This window comes from Lepisosteus platostomus, chromosome 13 (assembly GCF_059453375.1).
Source record: "Lepisosteus platostomus isolate fLepPlt1 chromosome 13, fLepPlt1.hap1, whole genome shotgun sequence".
Classification (NCBI taxonomy): domain Eukaryota; kingdom Metazoa; phylum Chordata; class Actinopteri; order Semionotiformes; family Lepisosteidae; genus Lepisosteus; species Lepisosteus platostomus.
In genome coordinates this window covers 25376303-25399354 of record NC_142623.1, presented here as the reverse complement: position 1 = coordinate 25399354, position 23052 = coordinate 25376303, and the positions used below count along the sequence as shown (strand labels likewise).

The 23052-nt window shown below is 37.0% G+C and overlaps 1 protein-coding gene across 1 annotated transcript in view; it reads left to right on the top strand.

Annotated features, from left to right (window-relative positions):
* The first annotated feature begins 1533 nt into the window (after positions 1-1533).
* The window catches only part of LOC148650239 (uncharacterized), a 34598-nt gene continuing 13079 nt past the window's right edge, over positions 1534-23052 (top strand). Inside the window, exons 1-2 of the mRNA XM_088603833.1 lie at positions 1534-2187; positions 8061-8140. The gene's annotated coding sequence lies outside the window, so the exon portion shown is untranslated. The remainder of the gene's footprint in view (positions 2188-8060; positions 8141-23052) is intronic.

The window sequence follows — 23052 nt, the reverse complement described above, 5'->3', positions numbered from 1 at the left end:
CTTTCGCTCTATCAATTCTTCTCACTAATATGTAATCTATTTGGGTATCATGGCCACCACTCCTGTATGTCACCTTTTGCTCATAATTCTTCGTGAACCCTGGGTTCACTGCAAACAATTCAAGAGCTTGGAGTGTTTCTAGTAGCCTTCCTCCTTCTTCATTTCTCTCTCCTAGCCCTCTCTGACCATGTTCATCTGGATAATCTGGGCATTTCTCTCCTAAATGTGCATTGAAGTCTCCTCCAATTACCACCATTTCATTTCCTGGGATTCTGCTAATCACTTCTTCGAGATCTTCCAAAAAGCTATCCTTTTCCTCCTGTGGTCTTCCTACCTGTGGTGCATATACAGAGATGATATTCCATAACCCACTCTCAAAAGCCACCTGTACATTGATAATCCTGTCTGAGTGTCTAACCACCCTCACTATCTTGTCTGCTAGGTCTTTGCACACTATCACACCCACTCCATTCATTTTGGTACTCTTTCCAGCATATAGAATCTTGTATCCCTCTCCTAGGTGTCTTGAGCTGTTTCCTTTCCACTTGGTTTCTTGCACACACAAGATCTCCACTTTTCTCCTTGCCATAGTTTCAACCAATTCTCTCCCTCTCCCTGTCATGGTGCTAACATTCCAACTCCCCACTCTCATTGACTTAACATTCCTTCCAGGCCCCTTCACCTTGTTTCTTTTCTGTAGCCCCCACTCTACAGTTTTCCCCACAGTAGCATAATTTCCATTAGTACCCTGTTGGGACACAGCACTAATGGCGGACGTTGTTAACCCGGGCCCCGGCCGATCCGGTATGTGCTTTGTGTTCTTTGCAACCATGGTTTTGGCAAGATGGTTTTACGTCGGATGCCCTTCCTGACACAACCCTTTTAGTCGCCTCTTACGACAGGCAGGGATACCCAGGAGGTATTCTGATCCCCCTCCCGAGGGATAATAAATACATCATACAAGTACTTATATAACTAAAATAAATTTTTGTTCAAGTAAATGTTGTTTATTTCTTCGGTTTTCAAGTATTTATCGGAAATGTTTATAAAAAACATTAGTTATTTCCCAAAATATCCACAGCAAGTGAGAGAGTTGTGATAAAGAAAATGTTGATGAAGAAGGTGGAATACTGTTGTGTTTATTTTTTATTTTCAGCTACCACTGCCAGCTATACAAATCTTCATATATTTATATAAATAAATTATTATGACATTCAGAAAATTGTTTTTATTTTAGGCTACCAAATTTTCCCTCTAGTTACATTATTCCAAATTAATATTCCATAATAAACAAAGTAATTGAATCTAATGTTTTCACTAATATCTAATACCAGGTGCAACCTATTGATATTCTTTGGCCATTGAAAATGTGTTTGACTGTGTGACTGACCACACAGCAGTATGGCAAAATCACTTTACCACAACATTTTGAGATGTTTTGCACTCTAAGTGGCTGCATCAGTATATCAGGTGGATTATGCAATATTTCTAAAGAACATGGATGGAGAATGATAGTGGAATGTAAGTCAGTGAACAGGTGGCAATACAACTGCCAGACTTTAGCTTGCTTAAGATGGACGCTTTTTAGTGGGCTGTGTAAGAAACTTTTGTAACCTGGAAAAAGTAGCCCGAGGTGAAATTCACAGTTTTGGAAGTTAGATGTGTTGTAACAGAAAGAATAAGGTTCTTGATCCCGAGATGAAGTAAAACAGATGAGTTTATTGCATGCAAGGAACAATAAAGCCAAAGTCTTGTTTCCCGCAAGAAACAACAAAACCGAAGTATTGTTCGATGTGCCAGTACAAACTTTTAGGTTATATAGTCCTTGCTTGCTGCTTCAGACGTCATTCGATGTTATGGTAAGGGGGGGGTCATGGTATTTGGCCAGTTCAGAGGCCCTGGCCAAATGGTCAGTTTAAGATTATGCCCCCAGGGGGTTCCTTGCTCGCATCTGGAATCCTTATCAGTTAACCCCCTTTCCTGCCATAAACCCCTGTTGCTTAGAAGTCTAATTTTCAGGCAGAACTGACTTAAGTTATTAACCCTTTTAACATCTTGTCTCTTACTTCAGATGGAATGGGTCATAAAATTACAGCCAGCTGCAAATTGCCCAAATTGATGAAAAGGATTCCGTGAAGAACCCTACTGAAGGAGAAATATCAGCTATGTTCCTGGGTAGATGCTTGGGTAAGTAAATGAGGGCAGACTACACCAGTTGGACGCCAATGGAGGGAAGTTAAAAGGGTAAGAAACCTGGGCCAACAAAGCATTGGGGATGTGAGGGATGCAAATGAGACGCCTGAACCCAGTGCAAACGAATGCCATGCACTTGCACCATTTAGGGCATTGAAGAAATTAGTGAAGTTTGGGGTACAGTGTAAAATAAGTATTGCAGAAAGGGGAGAGATGAAACAAAGAAGATAGTTTTGAACTAGTTGCAGACTGTAGATGTTCAACCAGAAATCCAGACAAAAATGGTTAAGTGACAGGGGAGGTGACTACACATTTTCCAGAGGTCTTTGGAGAGCTGATCAGGAGGACTGGAAGAAAAGAGCAGACAACTTGGCAGGTGCAGAGAGATGTTTTTTTTTCCATTGAGAATGAATTTAAGGTAGGAGATCTGATTGTTTGAAAGGAGGTGAGAAAGCAACTCCTGTCCTGGCATGGAGGAGGCCAACGTGAAAAAGATAAGGTTTTAGCAATTCTGAGTGTGAGATATGTTCAACTGTGACTTGCATAAGTTGACTTGCATTTTGATCTCCTTTAAATTCAGATCAACAGAACCATTTGTCACAAGGAGAATATCTTCCAATTAAAGGAAACCTGGAAGCTAAGAAACATCTAAAATTTAAAATTTATAAAATTATCATTCTATGTAACCAACATCTACAATGAACAGTGTCAGACTGTTTTTCCATTCCAAACAAGTAAAAGATTATTATGCTTTTCTAAACACTTAATTCTTAGTGGGATAATAGCCTTCCTGCTATAGGGGTACGTGAGAGGTCAAATAACTCATTCACTCTTGTTGTGAACATTTAAAGACTAGAATCTGAGATTATGTGCACATAATCTGGTATAAATATTACTATAGTTCTACAAATGTCAAATATATTTTGAAAAATATTTACCTGAATATTGGTATATCTAAAAATAAAATAAAAAAAAGTTATGTATCTTATTGCTCCAGTATTTCCACACAGTGTAAAGATTGGTTTTGCATATTATTTGCATTGATTATATGTTATTGCTCTATAGTCAAAACTACAAATAGAATAAGAGCAAATTCCAAGAAGTACTCCCAAAAAGTAAGTTGGGGGTGGGGCAGCATGAGTACATATTTGCCTTTATGTTATAAACTGCTGACAAAAATAACGGGAACTGTGTGATGAAATAAAACAAGGACAATAGTTACTAATAATATACTGTATATATAACCTTGAAACACTTTTCTATTTTTTCCTACCCATTCTCAGATTATTTTTATTTTGTTCTCCTTACCCTCATATTCCTGCTCTCTCATTAAACACTACAATACTGATCACTGAACATGTCACCCAAAGCCTTTGCAAATTAATAGAGAAATTCACAAATTAAAATAAAGGGAATAGTGCTTTGGACTTGTTTTGCATTGTTAAGTGCCTTGGAGCAACCTTGTTGTGAAAGGTGCTATTTAAAAATAAATTGAATTGAATATTAATTGGGTAATTTATCCCATACACTCACAACTCCATGTTAACATATGGAGTTGTGAGTGTATGGGATCAATTGCCCAATACATTTGTTAATGCTGAAAGCTCAACTCCTTAAATTTGATACTAAAAATCCAAACTGGTGAGGAAACCTCTTTGCTTGCCGGCAACAGCATGCACAAAAATGTTTAAAAAAGTATTCAGGGGACAGATTGTGGCCTCTGTATTTTTCTGCCACTAAGCAACAGCATGCACCATAAACTATGTACAATTCAGGAATTCACAATACTCATCAATTTTAATAATTGATTAGGCATATCACATGGGCTAAAGTGAATGATAACAAGTTTAGTATTTTGGCTCAAACCCTTATTAATGTAGAGTACAGGTGTGATTAGAATTTGTTATGTTTTTGTCTCAATTACCTGACTGTAAGGACATAGATGATGGAATTTCATTTATGTTTGTGAAGAATTTGCTAGGAAACTGCTGCAAATGTGAAAACTGAAGGTGTGAATTCAGTGTTTGAGAAAAGCACCACCATGTTTAAAAAGGCACATATTTGCTTATGTGCAAATATAGTACCCAAAAAGTCTCAAGCTGTAATTGCTGCCCATTATGCTTCAACCAAACATTTACTCGGAGGATGAGGCACTAAATTTGTTTTATTTTTAACACTGTTTTTTTTTTATATTTAACTTCAGAAATAAACTTGTTAAGTTTCAGGATTCATGATTTCACTAAAACATTATCTTTAAAAATGTGTATACATCTTTTGTTATTCAACAAAATGGAAGACTGTTGAAATGGTACATTTGGAATGCACTGTATTTATACACAGGAGAGCTGAAGTTGGAGAGATTATGGTTTGACCTTCTCCTTAACTTTAGTTAAGATAACATAGACTGGTTGATAATAACAGTTAAGGAACCTAATCATTTCCTTAAGAAAAATATTACTAATAAATAAAGATAAATATACTGCATTACCACACATGGTCTGAAATTGAGAATAGTTCATTCCAGCATCTACTAGACAGATGAACTGTAAGCTGCTAACATGATCAGGAGCCGCAGAAATTGAGGTGTGTAATACCTCACCTCCTTTCTCATGCAGGGCAAACATTTTTTTAATGGTCACATCACTAGTAGAATTTGCAATTCAAATGAAATTCAGAGTTTTGTAGTCATAAATGTGTATACAATATTTCCTGTTATGGTCACTTTTGTTTTTTTTTAACCTCATTTTCCAAGACAGGGAAAGTATTAAATCTCTAGTTGATCATTTTTGCAGTTAACCCAAAAATAACACTAAATGTGTTTGTGTATATGTAAAAAATGTATTCATGCAAAGTAATTAGCTTGCACATAAAGCTTTATTGATTTTTTCCACAACTTCCTTTTTGTGTTTATGCTTTGTTCTAATGAATGAGATTGCTTTATTACGTGACTTCTCAAAAATGTATTTTGCATCCAAACACACACACAGAAACTAAAAGAAAACTTCCAAATGATACAGATAAACATTCCATGGGCATCATGGTGGTGTGGTGGTTAGCGTTGTTTTGGAGCCCTGGGTTCAGTTATGGTCCTGGAGTGCTACAGTATTTGCGTGTTCTCACTATGTTTGTGTGGGTTTCCTCTGGATGTTTTGATTTTCTACCACAGACCAAACACATACTGGTAAGGTAATTCACATCTGGGAAAAAAATTGGCCTTAGGTGGAAGTGTGTCTGTGTGTCTGCACCACGATGAACTGGCATTCAGTGTGTATCCTGCCTTGTACGTATTTCTTGCTCTAGCTCCCGAACAACTCTGAAATAGAAGGAAATGGTTAGAAAATAGATGGATTGATAACATTATATAACAGACACAAACACATATACAGTATACACAACTCATGTCATTTCCACACCTCCTTCCTGCTTGCCTAACTTTACAGGTTCCCTTCTTTCCAACTCCTCTCTTCTTGACTTTGCATTCATCAGTAAACTGGTTCCCATTCCTAGCACTTTATTTCAATCCTTTTTCACTTTTCCCTGCCCCATTGTCCTCAGTATAATAAATGAATCCTTAAGTACTGGTGTTGTACCAACAGTTCTCAAAACTACTGCCATTTTCCCATGCCAAAAAAGCCAACCATGGCTCTGGACAATCTAAACAATTTTTGCCCCTTTTCCAACTTACCCTTTCTTGCAAAATTTCTAGAATGTGCTTTTATAATTCAGTTAATCACCTCATTGCAAATAACCTTTTCAAACCCCTCAAATCTGTCTTCTGAAAACTTCACAGCACAGACACTGCCCTGGTCAAAGTCACTAACAATCTTCTAATGGCTTCTGATTCTGGTTGTCCTTCCATCCTCATTCTTTTTGGTCTCAGTGGTACGTTCAACACTGTTAACCATGATATCTTACTTTCTTGTCTTGAGACTGTGTTTGGAGTTTATAACACTGCTCTTAAATGTCTTACCTTACTTACAGTATCGCTGTCACTTGGTGGATTTAGGTCTGAAATTGGACTCGTTAAGTATGGTGTTCCTCAAGGCTTGATACGGGGCCCCCTATTTCTCAGCATTTACATGTTTCCACTTGGTCAGCTTTTAATATCACATGACCTTAACTATCACTTATATGGTGCCGATACTCAAATCTACATCCATACCAAACCTGACGCTGATGTGGTTGTTTTCTGTTCTAATTACCTTTACATCTCCAACATAAAAACATGGATGATTTCCCTCATCTAAACTGACAAGATTGAAGTCATGATTATTGGCACCCCTATCAACCTTATAAAGCCAATGCTATAACCTATCTGTGGATATTTGGGTGATATTTGGTTCAGGCCTGACATTGCTTGCTATAAAAACATCATTCTATAACAAAATTTGCAGCAAGAATTCTGACCAGGTGTAGTGCAAGTGATCACATTATTCCTATCTTAGAGTCCTTGCACTAGCTTCATCTCAGGTTTTGAGTTGACTTCAAAATCCTCATGCTCACCTATAAATCTCCACATGGGTTAGCAACTCTGTACCTGTCTTAGCTACTATAATCTTACTCCCCACCTTGCAACCTTTGCTCTTCTAATTCTGGTCTCATATCTGTTCCGTCTTCTTCTGTTATACCCCAAAGCTCTGGAACTCTATCCCTAAGGACATCAGAGAGTCACCTTCCCTAAACTCTTTCAAATCTAGACTCTAAACCATCTTCTTAGCCTTTACTTGACTGGTTCTGTTATTTACTCCTCTGCTCCTACTGAATTCAGTAACCCCATCTACTGTCTCCTCTCATTGTGTATTTTCATTATTGTTGTTGTCATTCTATAAAGTACTTTCAGAAGCCACCTTTACAGGCACTTTATAATATAAAGCTTATTTATTTTTATAGTACCTTCACACCATTCCTTTAGAAATCCCCACCGTTTATCAGAACCTGTGTTTACTCCTACTATCACCTCAAGCCTGCACGTGACCCCTTCATTTTTTAGGATAATCCAGTGATGACTCTTGTTCATAAACCTGTACTCCTTTATTGTGAACTCATTTATTTAGTTAGTTTTTTTATTGTCTGTGAAATAACAGAATTCCTCATTCTTTTCAGTCAGCATTGAGCGACTCAAAAACATCTGTTTGAAGATGTCTTCATTCAGGGATAAGAGGATAAACTAGCTAGTATAACTAGTGTAAACATACTCTTAATACAAGTAGTTTAAAACCTTTGCACAAATGGCTGCCCCAAAAACATAATAATAAGAAAACTAATCATTTATAACATGCCATTAGGTAACGTCCTTTGGTTTAACATCAGCTGTGGGACATGATTGGAGATACATATTACTCAAAGGTTTCACATATAGAGGATTCACTTTGAAACCTTTTTTCCACACTGATATTAATTATTAAATCAAATACAATATAGTGTATAATATTGATTCCATGTTCTTATTTTCTGTTATCACAGGTAGTATCATGAAACCTTTTTCATTTGTTGATATAACATGATATCATTAGATGATTTTGATAAGGAACAAGTAATAGGTTTATTCCATGCTGAAAAGAGAAGAAAGAAAACACAATGTTTTGACCGTGGAGCCTTCTTCAGGTGTCAACCTGAAGAAGGCTCCATGGCTGAAACCTTATGCTTTTTTTCCTCTCTTTTCAGCATGGAATAAACCTATTACTTGCTCCTTTGCAGCCTATGCATGCTGATTCAGCTACCCACCTGATGATTTTGATAGTTTGTTTTATGCATAAATATGTGCAGATAAAAGCCTAGCTACCGTGTGAAAGATTTGCATGAAAAACCACTTTGGTGCTGTTATGAAAACCACTGTAGAACTGTTGTACAACTCTTTTCACTTTCAGTGCATGAAAAGACCAGGACAGACTCTGGAGAGTGATGCAAATGGTCAAAATGACAGTTGGCCAATTTCCTTTGTTTTTAGGTAAGCAAATTTTCCCAATCACAATTTATCATTTTTAGTGGAATATTTTGATCAAGATTTGTCTAGTTTACAAGTCATGTGACAGTAGTAATGTGAGCATCTTCATTCATGAAAGCCTCTGTCTTCTGACAATTTTATTTTTCTTTGTTTTATACAAAGTTGTGATATCAGTTTTTATCTTTAGTTTCAAATAGATGAGTTTAAGTTCATTTTACATGTAAAATAAGTTTGATGTGTTTGAGGATGTTTATACAGTAAGAATAGTGAGTTTGCTTAACAAGCTTGGCTTGGCCAGAGGACAAGGAGGCTAAGACCCTCATGCAAAGTGAGGGGTGAACCAAGCGGTAGATGCAAAGGCAGAGATGGGCTGGATGTATGAGAAGAAATGTAAAAAGAGAGGGATTTGTGTCTGAAATTTGAATTTGTAAATGGCTTTGAAAAGTGATATTGGAAATTGTTATGATTAAGAATAGTTGGGATGAAAGTGGTTTGATTGTTGTCATCCCTCCCAAATTTCATTTCCTTTAATAGTAAAGTTATTCGTGTAAAATGTTATTCCTTTATATTGTATGTGTATATACTTTAAAATTATGGTGTTACCTGTTTAGTTATACATAAAGTATAATTAATAATTATTTCTATTGTCCTTTACATAGATCCAATGAAATTAGCTAATGATAATTTGAAAACTAAGCTAAATAAGCATATAATCACTTTAATATAATTCATCACAAAATATATTATTTGATGTACAATTAAAACATGAATAACACCCAAGTAAAATATTATTATATTAAAATGTTTTAAAGTCTATCACAATGGAGCGGTACATTAAACTTTACAGGTTATAGCAAATGAAATAAAAAAGTACAGTACACATTAATGATAAACAACTGTAGAGTTGTGATGTTTGGACTTCTCTGATATCTGTTTATTTAGCTGCAATCTTTTTTCTGCTTACATGGATTAAACAAATTTACTGTATATCATGATAATCATGTTCAATAATACCCTATACTTAGTGCATATGAGTTAATAATGTTTAAAGGTTCCTTAACAGGTTGCTAATTTGATGTTTCAATTTAAATTTACCAATATTTAGCACTGCCTTGGTAAAATTGTACTTTTCATTTGTGTCTGTATACTGTACGTGTATCTGTTTTCCTCAGAGAAAAATGATTACCTCAACAATAGTTGACCTATTAATCTTGATTTATTTTCAAACAATTAAACAATTGATTGATATCACACAATTTGAATTGCATATTTATTAATTGACATACTAACATCAGTGTAGGTGTTGACCCTCACAATCCCATCTCTTCCACACGCCTACAACAAGAGGTCAGTACCCTTCTGCCACCCTGTACATCACATGCAGGGTAAAGGCCCCTTTACTACACCCCTACTCCCTGGTTCTCACACTTTTAAAAAAATCACATTTTATATCACAATTTACAATCACAAAATGTACATTTTACATCTGCACCTCCAACCACACTGTCTTCACCACATATCTATATAGCCTCTTGATATCTCGTGTTGCCAGGGTGTGGGCTCCTCTACCACTCCCCTACACTCTGTATTCACTCACTTCATCAGCTCATAATTAAACAGGACATTTCAGGCAGCCCATAATGAGAACAGGCTGTGTTTTTAAATTCAACAGAATTGTTGCTCTTAAGTTGTCCCTTCTGTGATAATCATAAACACTCTGGGGTATTTTCACTATTGCACTTATTGTAAATACACAACCCAATACATTTTCTCCACTAGCGTGCTGTCTTTCTCACAGAAACTGCAACCTCCTGCCTTCTGATATAAATTGACTGCTATGCTACACAGTCCTACAGCTAGAGGCTTTGCACCCCTAACTATCACACCCTGCATTACATCACAGTATTCAGAAATTGCTTTTTGATTGTTCACTAAAAATGAGTATTAAAAACCTTTAAAAAATATTTAAATATAATATTATACTGAGCAACTATTTCCAAATGCCTCAATAACTTATCATTGATATATGTTGGCACCCCAAATGCCTAACACCACATGCCTACAATATATTCTTCAGTAGGTTGGTCACATTCTAATTATGACAAAACAAGCCAAAGAGACTTAAAGAGACAGTATACATTACGTGGGCAACAACTCTCCTGGCTGAGAAGAACTAAACATAAGAGCTCTCAAAACGCACCTAATTTATGAAGAATGAACCAGAACAGATGCTGCAAGGGGTGGACGGAGAGAAGCTAGAAAATATAGCATAGAGATGTGGGCAGCCTGTAAGTGTTTATAAGTAGAATATCAGAAATACACGTTTAGAATTCAACCTCCTTCAGAGCTTTTGTTTAACAACGTCTTATGGCACAAAGAATTTGTTTCCTTGATAAGCTGGGCAAATGGGCCTGATCAGTCACCACCTCGGTTCAATCAGCTTTATGACTAATGAGAAAATTTATTGCATAAGCATCAAAGTCAATCAGTTGTATCACACTCGGTCTTGAATGATTCATTTACAAAAACGCTAAAAATGTCAATCAATATCCTAAATCTACTGTATATACCTTATGTTTCTATAAAATACTGTATACACATATATAAAGTAATAATAATATATTTTATTTAATATAGTGCCATTAAAGGTAGCTTCTCAAAGCGCTTTACAGAATGACAACAACAATAAATTAAAAGAATACACAAGAAAAAAACAATTACAATATACAGAAGATACCGTGGATGGTGGTACTAAGAAAAGTTGAAGCAGAGGAGTAAAGAATTGAACCAGTTAAGTAAAGGCTCTTCTAAAGAAGAAGGTTTTAGGTCTGGATTTGAAGGAGTTTAGAGAAGGTGACTCTCTGATATCTTTGGGCAGAGAGTTCCAGAGCTTGGGGGCATAACAGGAGAAGGCCTTGTCACCCATACAATGTAGACGGGCTTGGGGGACAGTTAGGAGACCAGAATTAGAAGAGCGAAGGTTGTGAGGTAGGGAGTAGGGCGATAATAGTTCAGACAGGTACTGAAGTCCACACTGAATTTGACAGGAATGCCAATGCAAAGACTCCAGGATAGGAGTAATGTGAACACTTGCACTAGACTTGGTCAAGATTCTGGCTGCATAATTTTGGACATACTGTACTTCCAGATACCCCAGTGAGTAGAGCATTATAGTAGTCAAATCGAGAGAACATAAATGTGTTGATCAGCTTTTCAGACACAGTTAGTTATAACATAGGGCATAGTCTAGCGATATGTTAGAGGTGAAAAAAAGATGTTTTGATAATATGCTGCACATGTGGGTCGAATGTTAAGACGGAATCGAATATCACCCCAAGGTTTTACAATTTAGACTGAAAGTAATATGTTTCTTTTAATGCTCAGTGTTATTATCGACCTATCTTTATAGAGAAGATAAGTATATTTAAACTTCCTGTTTCCACTGGCATCAAATAAACAAGCCAGAACCATAAATGCAGCTTTACAGATGCAGCACACCATAAATGCAAATGCGCAAGTGACCTTTATACAGATAACACTTGAATTAAAATAAGCACAACAAGCACAACATTTCCCAAAGTTACTGCACCAACTCTGTTCTGTGTTTTCATTGTTTACATTAAGTAGGATATAGGGGCGGCCACTTAAGTATTTATATTCACAGTGAGAAACTGTAGCATGTCCAGAAGTATGTTTTTAAATTTTCAAATGTTCTCAGAGGGGACTGGTAATCAGAAACAGCATGTTTCATTTAAACATTTCTTTGTGGGAGAGTCACCTACAGTATGTAAACTTGTGAGTTACTGTCAGCTTGTTTTAAATGCATAAAAAGAGATCTATTAAATTAATATTTTATTTCAAAACATAAATGCTCAAACTGAAGATTTCTAAGTGTTCTGATCTGTTACAGTAAATGTCAGAAAAAAACTGAAACAAGTTAATTGCATAAATATTCTGACTTGTGAACTTGATATTTGGAGGAAGCACTTTTGCAAATACATTTTTGGGGCAAGTCTCAACCAGATTTGCACAACATTTGGGAGCAATATTAACTAGTTAGTTTTGTGTCAGATAAGCTTTGAATTAAGATTTTCTAAATTTATATTCAGTATAATGTAAGTGCATTGATGCAAATTGTGTGGAATTTGAGATGTTATTTTTTTCTTCCATGTAACCACCTTTTGTGGAGTGACTGAGATATTAGTGACTCATACAAATTTCTCACTGAACTTTCTAACTTTTTCAGTTCAGTTCAGTTTATTTGTCATATGCACAAGTGCAATAAAATGCTTATTTGCATGTATGCTCCAATACAAAGACGTTAAAGGAAATCACCAAAAAAACATGAACACAAAACAGCAGCAACAACAAGTTAAATAACATACAACTGACAAAAAAAGTCAGACAAGCAGTGTGAGAAAAAAACATCAGTGTGAGTCTGTGGTAGGGGTAGAGTTCAGTAATCTGACAGCTTGTTATGCTCCTATAACGCTTACCAGAAGGAAGGGGGGAGTAAAGTGAGAAACAAGGATGATTGTTGTCCTTAGCAATACTTCCAACCTTCCTGATACAGCAAATTGTAAACATTTCCACAAAAGAAGGAGAAGTACTCCAGTGATGGACTGGGGTGACCTGATCATCTCTTGTAATGTCTTCCGGTCAGACAACAAGCTGCTGAGTACCACACATAACCATACTCTTAATAGCGTGTTATGCTCTGTTGTGGGAGCGTGTTGTTTATAGTTAAGAAGATCCTGGGCAGAGTTCCAAAAAGAGAAATTCCTGGGGAAAAGTTTGGAGAATTTACCAAAGTGGTGGTTGAAAGCTGGAATTCACAAACTATAGTCAAAAGTCAAGCCAAGGAGTTAATGTAACAAAAACAGGTGAGTTATACAGACACCAAAACCAGGGGCTGAAATCCACAAATCGTAATTTAAAGATGCTAAGTCAAAAGCCTGAAAAACCAAAGTATAGAACACAAACCAGAATTGCAGGAGGTAGCTCTGAATAGGAATACACAATACTGAGTAGTGAGTGTAGTGCCAGAAGTTCCTAAAATATGGTAAAGCTGAAGGTTTGGTGCTGAACATGTAAGGTGATTGGTTATCTTTTTTGGCGAGGTCTATGGCTTCTTAAGGTAACTGCGGAGGGATTGCGTGAAGCTGAGGCTGTAAGATTACTCCCCCGAGAAATGGTTCCTGACGCCCTAGAGGGATTTTGAGGAAAATCCCGATGAAAGTCCCGAATGAGGGTTGGGTCTGGGATGTCCTTTAGGGTACCCATTCTTCTGGGCAGTAACCCTTCCAGTCAACCAGGTATTGCAGAGAGCTGCGATGCCAGAGAGTGTCCAGAATCTTATTAACAGTGTAAGCAGGAATTCCATCTATGATTCAAGGTGGGGGAGGTCAAGGTTGATGAAAGGGGAGAATGATGAAATGGCTTAAGCAAGGAAACATGAAAAGTAGGATGAAGTCTAAGAGTAGGGTGTAAAGCTAGACGGTAAGTAACAGGTGTTATTTGGGCCAAGATAAGGAAAGGACCAATGTAACTGGGACCTAGTTTATGAGAAGACTGCCTCAGTGGGATATATTGGGTAGAGAGCCACACCATTTGTCCTCGCCATACGTGGGGCATGCTTGACGAAGTCTATTGGCTGTATGAGCTTGTCGGAGGTGAGTCTGAAATTAAGGATGGTTGGTAGCTGAAGATGTTAAGGAGTTATAGGCATACTCAGCCCATGGAAGTAAAAGGCCCACTCATCGTGTGTGGAAGAGATGTAAGCTTGAAGGAAGGTTTGTAAATCTTGATTAATTCGCTCCACCTGGCCATCAGCTTCTGGGTGATATGCCGAAGTCAAAGAAACAGAGGCTCCAAGGGATTTATAAAACACTTTCCAAAACCTAAAGATAAATTGTGGACCCTGGTCTGAGACAGTCCTTAGGGAAGCCATGAAGTCTAAAAACATGTTGGATAAAGAGATCTGCCAGTTTTTAAGCCAAAGGAAGTGAGGTGAGAAGGATGAAAGAATCAGATTTAGAGAATCAATTCATGATGACTAATATGGTAGCAGATCCCTGACTCTCTGGGAGATCTTTAATAAAATCCACCAAGATATGGGACCACGGATGTTCAGGAATGGGTAAAGGGTGTAAGAGACCAGTAGTCTTCTGGCTGGGAGATTTGACTTGGGCACATATGGGGCATATTTTGTAGTATCCTCTTTTAAGGTAGGCCACCAGAAGTCTCTGGAAATTATTTTGAGGGTTCTTTGGATTCCGGGGTGTCCAGCAAAGCAGGAATCATGACCCCAATGGAGGACTGCAGATCTGACCAGATTGACAATAAAGAGTTTGTCAGGAGGACATTGTGGAGGAATCAGGTGGACAAACAAAGCATGCCTGACCTCTTCTTTGATGTTCCATCCAATAACTGCTACTGTATAAACCTATTAGACGGGATAATAGGGTCTTTATCCTTTTCTATTTCAGATGGGTCATATAGATGAGGATGAGCATTCAGCCTTGACATTCTTGGAACCAGATGTAATAAATGTAATAGATAGATGTAATATGTAATGAAAAAATAAAAACAGGAAAAAAATAAGGACCATCTGGCTTTGGCGAGAATTTAGTTGTTTCACAGACTGTAGATATTCCAGGTTTTTATGGTCAGTATACTGTACAGTATATAACAAAATGGTGCTGAGCCCCCTCTAGCCAGTGTCTCCACTCTTTGAGAGCTAGTTTGACAGCAAGAAGTTCCTGATTCCCTACATCATAATTAATTTCAGCTGGTGAAAGCTTTCTAGAAAATAAAGCTCGTCGATGGAGTATAACCTTCTATCTGACATTGAGAAAGTACTGCCCTCACTTCATAGGCTGACGCATCTACCTCCACAACGAGGGGTAAAGAAGGATCGGGGTGCTGTAGTAGTGGGGCTGTTGTAAAAGGTGTTTCAGACTAATAAAGGCTGTTTCCGCCTGGGGAGTCCATTTGCCTTGTTTCCGGCCCTTGTGGGTAAGTGCAGTTATGGGAGTGACATCCGAGCTGAAATCCCTGATGAACCGTTTATAAAAATTGGCAAGCCGCAGAAAATGCTGGACTTGTTTAAGATTCTTCAGTGATGGCCATTCTTTGATCTCGACTATCTTGCTCAGATCCATTTCGATCCCCTGAGGAGAAAGAACATATCCTAGGAAATGAGTCATGGAAACATGAAAATACACTTTTCCAGTTTAACATATAATTTGTTCTCAATAATAATAATAGTTGCTTACACTTATATAGCACTTTTCTGGAGACTCCACTCAAAGCGCTTTACAGGTAATGGGGATTCCCCTCCACCACCATCAATGTGCATCCCCACCGGGGTGATGCGACAGCAGCCATAGTGCACCAGAATGCCCACCACACATCAGTGATCAGTGGGAAGGAGAGCAGAATAATAAAGCCAATTAATAGATGGAGGTTATTAGGAAGCCATGATTGGTAAATGCCAATGGAAATTTTGGGCAGGACACCGGGGTTACACCCCTACTCTTTTCAAGAAACACCCTGGGATTTTTAATGACCACAGTCATGACCTCAGTTTATATCTCATCTGAAGGACGGCGCCTGTTTATAGTATAGTGTCCCCATCACTATACTGGGGCATTAGGACCAACATGGACCACAGGGTGAGTGCCCCCTGCTGGCCCCACTAACACCACTTCTAGCAGCAACCTTAGTTTTTCCCAGGATGTCTCCTGCTTAACTTCAGTGGGTTGCTAGTTGTGAGTTGCAGAGTGATATGGCTGCTGGCAATAAGATGTGAAAGTACCTCTCTAACATGAACAAAGTGATATTAGACTTAGAAAAAATTAGAATGTCGTCTAAATAAACTAACACACATTTCTGTATGACATCACGAAAAACATAGTTCATAAAATTTTGAAAGACTGCAGGAGTGTTAACCAAGGATATGCAAAGCCATAACCAGATATTCATAGTGTCCATGGGTTGTTATAAAAGCAGTTTTCCATTCGTCATCTTCCATGATACAAATTAGATTATATGCTCCATGTAAATCTAATTTAGAGACGATAGTGGCACTGTGTATAGATTCAAGTGCTGCTGTAATTAAAGGCAATGGGTATCTATTTTAATAGTTATTTCGTTGAGACCACGGACCACACAATGCGAGCATTGTCTGCTGGCAGTTTCAGCAGCAGTACGGGTGGCAGATCTGAAATAATCTCTCAGATGGACCAGTCTGATGCGTTGGTCCTGCTCTGGTGTGGTCACTAGAGGGCCACCGGATCTTGGTCATCTGTCCTGCCGGTCTGCTGAAACCTTCTCTGCAGTCGGGACACAGTGGAGCAGCTTGCTCAATATTGTCTGGCAATGCTGGCATGTGCCAGCATACTCCTTGCTTCTGGTGACATTCAAGACATTATGGAATGCACAGAAAACTGTGTGGCCTTTTTCTTGCAGTGACCTAAGCTTTGAATTAAGGCCTTTTTAAAGGTGACCTGATCAGGCATTGTCCCCCTTGGACCTCATTGGGTAAAAGTGCACCCAACGAGCTTTTGTGTGATTGGCAAGTTGCAATGCTTCACTGCACAAGCTGTATTACTGGTCAGAGGACTTAACACAAATTGACAACTTTAACAAACGTGAATACTGTCATAGGTGGGAGTACAAAATCAGTTCAACAGGTTTAATTCAATTCAAATCAAAATACTTTATTCATCCCATTGGGGCAATTTAAGACAAGCCTTTACAACAAGCTTAAAACGAAATCATATATTTTAAAATTAAATAGATGATTGAGAATAATAAAGTGGTATTAAAAACTGAAAACCAAAGTATAATAACATCTCTGATCATTATTAACTATTAATTTATAAATAATACATTTCAAAATGTTTGTATTTTGTTCAGGGTCATTTGTCTCTGTTTTCACAACCTTCCTTTCTTATTAAAATGTCAATTTTCGAGACATACTGTTTCAGAATAACTTTGTGAACAAATGGCACAGAGCTTTCAAACCACAGGCATTTTAAAGAACATGATTTGTGAAAAATTTCACAACTATTATTTAAAAACATCTAGTACCTGGTTGCATTTTTAGAAATAGTTTAAATAAAGCAGATCCCAGGTGTAAGTGACTTCATAACTTACATAAGTTCATGATGCGAAAATTACTATTCAAAACACCTGACCATATAATGTAGAATAACTCATTGGTTTCAACCTCTCTTTAACTTTTGAAACTCTTTCTGTATTTTCTGTTTTTAGTCAGATAACAATAAACTACTATAATATTCTTTTGACAGGAGGAAAGATGTTCTGTGCTCAATAGGTTTTTCACCACAGTTTCCATTATGTTACATTCGGAAAACTGTCAAAAATGTAACAAATGTAACATAATATTGTAGGTTGCACCCCTAACTGTCATAGAAAATATGGTTAGAAAATAGATGGACAGGGGGATTTATACTTGTAAAAGCAGTCAAATTAAAATGCAATTAATAATATTAATAATGAATGACCATGAACGAGCTGTAAGCTAAAGGGTTATAGAGAAGACATGTTGTGTCTCGTCTCTTTGCCTTTACGTAACCTTTACGTTTTTCATCGCAGCCAATTTATGCAACACAGCTCTGTACTCGTATTTCTTTAACAACCATTTTGTTTGTTATAAAGGAGTGGTGGTTTTACATTCCGCTGTGTTTGTTATGTGGAATATATAACTGTGATGGGGGATGGAGATGAATTTTCAGTATCCTGCCTCATTGTTTGTCGCACTTTAACATAAGGCAATCAGTGATTAAATGGGCTGTTTTATAAAAACACTAATTTTTCCATAGTGTGTATACTTTAGTTTTAAAACGTGAACAAAGATTTAAAGGCACAGATTGTGTGAAATATATTTATTTGTACTCTACGAAAGCGTACCTTGGTCCTACATTATGAGTGTTTCATTGTCTGTTGCAACAGAATCGTCAACATGTACTGTAGTTGAAATGAACATGTCAAAATGTTTCCAAAATAAAACCAAGTGAAAGAGTTGAGGAATTTGATTTATTATTCATTATTATTATTGAGAAATTGGTGGCCTTCTTGAGCAGCTGTAAAGTGCTTGGTGCCAGGGGCAACATCTGGATGCTGGCTGCTCCCTGCCAGCATTGGTGGCTCAGTGGTAGAATTCTGTGCTATTATGCAAAAGTGTCCGGGTGTGGTTCCAGCTTTGACCAGAGTTTCTTTCGCAAATCATCCTTTGGGCATGTTAAACACTTTCTGAATAATAACTAATAACATGAATGACCCTCCACACCAACAGACCAAACATATTAAGGTGCCTTGGAAACAGAAAGATAATTTAAAGATGTCTTTAAACTGAAATTTTAATTTATTTTTTAGGTGTATACAGCATTTTAGTTTTATTTAAAATCTAAATTCTCATTTTTATACATGTTTTTTGTTGCCCTTTTTTCTTCCTAGTTCATACAGTATGTAGTCTTTGTTTTAAAACTACAGTACAGGAAAAACTTTGCAGCCTACATGTGCAATGCAGCTCCCTACTTCATTAACAAACATTATGTCTGTTACAAAGGGTGGGGATGATACATCCCTGAGTTTGTTATTTTGAATAGTAGTAGAGTAGAGTAGTAGTAGAAAAGTTTGTTGTCATATGTTCACGTACATTGGAATTGTTAGTCGTGCTGATCTCTCGGGTCATACACAGTACAACAGACAACACCACACAATGTAGACAACAGGAACAATAAATATGTTGGGGAAAAATAAATAAATATGTATGTGTATTGATATAAACTATAATACAGTAGACATTTATTTATTGTATTTTATGATAGAGAAAGATTATTTATGGTACCCCATTGTGGAATTTGTTAAAAGTACAGCTTAAGCTTTGGCTAGGAATCAAACCCAGACTTTTCACTTGGCAGGCAAGAATTCTATTGCTGAACCACCAATGTGTTACTCTGCTTGGATGAGTTATATTCAAACTACAAGCATTTCATTTTCCATTACACTGCAGTGTGAAATGAAATTTTTAACCTGTCGTCAAATTAACCATTTATGGAAAAGCTGACCTGATGTAGAAATAGCTGTCTGTAAATTCTGACCATTCGGAAGTTTAGGGTAGGATTGTAGGCGTTCTGAGAACACTCTAGCACAATTCTCTAGCACTGCCTAGATGCAGCCATTCAAAATGCACGGTACAACACCGTACAGCGCAAAATTATCTACAGTTCTCTATGTTATCCACCGCAGTACGTGATTGGCTGGTCAAAATGACTGTCAGGCGGCACTAGTGGTGCATTGGTTGTTAGTGAAAATATTGCTTCATTTAATCTCTCTATTGTGCATGTTTAAATCCGCTTAATATTGAATATTGATATGGAATTTTACAACTAAAGGGAAATTTTTGTAGCTGAGCATGAAGAGCATAATGTGTCTAGAGGTCATAAATGATATTAATTTAGGAACCTCTGTACGTGGTTGCATTTTTAGAAACCTTAGTTTGAATAAAGCAGATCCCAGGTGCAAGTGACTTCATAACACGAGAAGGCATTATGCTGTATTTTTAGGCATCAGTTGAAGCCTTCTGAAGTCTTTTAAAAACATAAAAATGTAACATTTTACATTTACATTTTACAACAATGGGTAACTGATTCTTTTAATTTTAAAGAAAATAAAAAATAGGAAACAATAACGTGTTTGCCTCAAATACTGTAGACATTGCATGATTTTAAAACCCATAAAACGGGTTTAGTTAAAAACACGAAATTCTATTTTCTATATTCTATATTCAAATAAAATATTTGTGTAAGCTGTGTTTTTTAACTTTTTAATTAAATATTTGGAACACTTTAATTTTGTAAACGCAACACGCATTTTGTACAGATGCAGTATAATCACATTCTCCTGTCTTCCCGTGGTGTAAAACGAATTAGCAGGTTAAAGAGAAAGTGCACCACCCACTGAGCTCAGTCAGAGAAGAGGCAGCGCCTTAAGGACACCGTTCTGCAGCGCAGTGTTTATGGCACTGAGCGTGTCTGCCTTTAAAACTTAATAATGGAATGTAAATCATTTCTTTTAACTTGAAATCTTTTAATTATCATTAAACATAGCACTCTCACCAGTTAGTTTTATATTTGAAACCATCGTTAACCTGTTATTCCCAGTGACACATTTAGCCAATGTCCGCCTTGAATTTCCTCCCCTTAAACATTTGTTCTATCTCAGCAGCAGAACATAGCAGGAGCCTGGTTCAGGTCTTAAATTGAAGCTAACACCCTTGGCTTTGAGTGTGAACAGTCAAAAAGCTTATATTTCTTAATGTGTCCACTCAGCAGACAAACATATGAACCCCCCCCCCAAAAAAAAAACAGCAGGCAAAAAAGTTTTTTTGGTCTTCAGAGGTCAGATTTTTCAACTATATGCATGTAAAAAGGCCTGGGAATGATTTGAAAACCTTGTTCTAGGTGACTACTAGCTTGGATAAAACTCTGGGACTAATTGATCAATTAGAAAAAATTCTACATCATGTTTTGTGAAGATTGGACCTGGAATGAAATTTCACACCTATAATAAAAAATCATAAAAATATTGAAAATAATAAGAATAAAAACCATTGCAATTGCTATAAAAATCTTTAAACACTGCTAGAGAGCCTTTATCTGCTGTTATGCAATGAAAAAAAACCTCAGAGTTGCCTTCTGGTGTGAAAAAAAGGAGCACTGATAAGAAACTGATAAAAAAACTGATCGATTACCCCTTCTGAGTCAATGATTGACAGCTAAAAGGCAGGTGGAACAGGAGGCTTCTAGAGGAAGTCTTAACCCCTAAGGGCTCTGAATGGCTGAAAATACAATGAATGACGGAGCTTTTTACCAATCAGATCTGCGGTCCTGCTTCAAACATTTACTACTATTTACAACACAGGCAATAACGGTCAGTAGCCTCCAGGTCTGAAGATAAACTAGTTTGGGTTACTTTGGATATATATCATGCTTCAGAATAAGGTAAAACATGGGATATATATTTTTTTTGCTGGTTTTTGCTTTTGCGGTTTTGTTGGTAAAAATGTATGATATTGACATGCTGTGCTGGCCCGGTGTTTTTATTGGGGTTCTGCTAGTTCATAAATGTATTGGTTTACTGCACAATAGTGTCACATCTGTGGAAACAAACTTTATGGTTTTGTTGTAATGATATTGGAGAATACGTGCATGTGAGAAAATTTGTGGAGTGGTTTGAAAAAAAAAAGTTGTTTATCTTGCGTTTATCTTTTAAAAAAAGTGGAGGCTGGGGAGACCGGCGTGGTCGTCGGGGACCACAATCCGGACTAAGTGGTACAAAGCAGGGGCTTCTTGAACTTTCTAATGACATTACACATGGAAAGATTATGCATTTTAATCGATTTATGAACAATCGAATTTCTTATTCGTTTAAACAGTGAAATTTCAGCTGCAAAAGATCGCACTGGAGACAGCACTATCTCTGCTTGTCATAGAGGTTCAGGAAAGGGTGAATGAAAGAAGTCATGTCAAGTGCAATAATTTGGTGATCAATAATAACAGTTGTAGGACAAGAAACAAAAGATAGAGAAAACATAAGCTTTTTAAGGCTTAAACTAAAATTCAGTCTACAAATTGAGGCAAATGAAAATTTAGGACGTTATAGTGCTAGAGGTGTCAATAAATTTAACAATACAAAAATGGACATGAGCAAAAAGTTTTAGAAATGGAGCAGGTGTTACTTTGAAATAAGCCAACAGAAAAAAGCCATGACTAGACATAGAGCAGAAGAGGGATGCAGGAACACTTGCAAAAGATTAGACATACCAAAAAAAATCACAGAAAGGTGTGTGTTAAAAAAGAATATGGAAACATAAAAAAGATTTGGTAGAGAGTGAGGGCGTGAATAATCAGGTGCATTTCTGGCATGAGTATGAAGGTTTGATGGGATAGTCAGAAAATTAGCACACATAAAAAACAGCAGTTTTGTCAGAGAGCCTTATATGAATTAATAGCAAACACGGTTTCATTGAGAGCTTCTCAAATAGTTGGGCATTCAGGTAGATTGCCAGGCGAAAGGATTTGTAAATATATTTTGTTAAAGCCAGTCAGTTTTTTGCAACACATAAAATACATTTTTCCAAGAAAGTTTAGCCTTTGTCACTAATGAAACCACTAAAGACATAAACATAGATATTTTGTTATATTTAGATATTTGTAGATATTTATATAGCACCTTTAAAAGTAGCATCTTAAAGCAATACAGTAGCTGTAAAAACAGTTATAAGGACCACATATTGCAAAGTAAATACATATAAGAAAGACAAGCAGTTAGAAGAGCTCCCGAAATTAGAAAATGAAGCAGATACAGACACTAAATAAGTCTTCTGAAAAGAAAGGTTCTGAGGTTAGATTTAAATGCACTCAGGGTAGGTGACTCTGGTATCACTATGGAAACAAATCCAGAGCTCTGGGGTGCAGCTAGAGAAGACCCTGTCACCCACAGAATGTAGATGTTCTTGAGGACATCTAGACCTGTCAGATGGACGAAGGTTGCAAGGTGGGGAATAGACAAATAATAAGCCAGATAGGTACTGAATGAGAATTTTGAAGTTGACTGGAAACCTCATAGGAAGCCAGTGTGAGGACTTGAAGACAGGCATAATGCAGTCTGATCAGGATTCTGGCTCTCAAGTTCTGAACATATTGGAGATTGCTCAGTGTGGATTTAATTACGCCAGTGAACAGGATGTGCATTTATTAATTCTAGAAGAAAAGCCTTTATTGATTTATCTAGTTCCTAGTTTCTCTAGTTCCCCTTTAAAATAAACTATTATTACACAATGCAGAGTACTACAGTACATGGCAGTAGTATAAAGCAACACC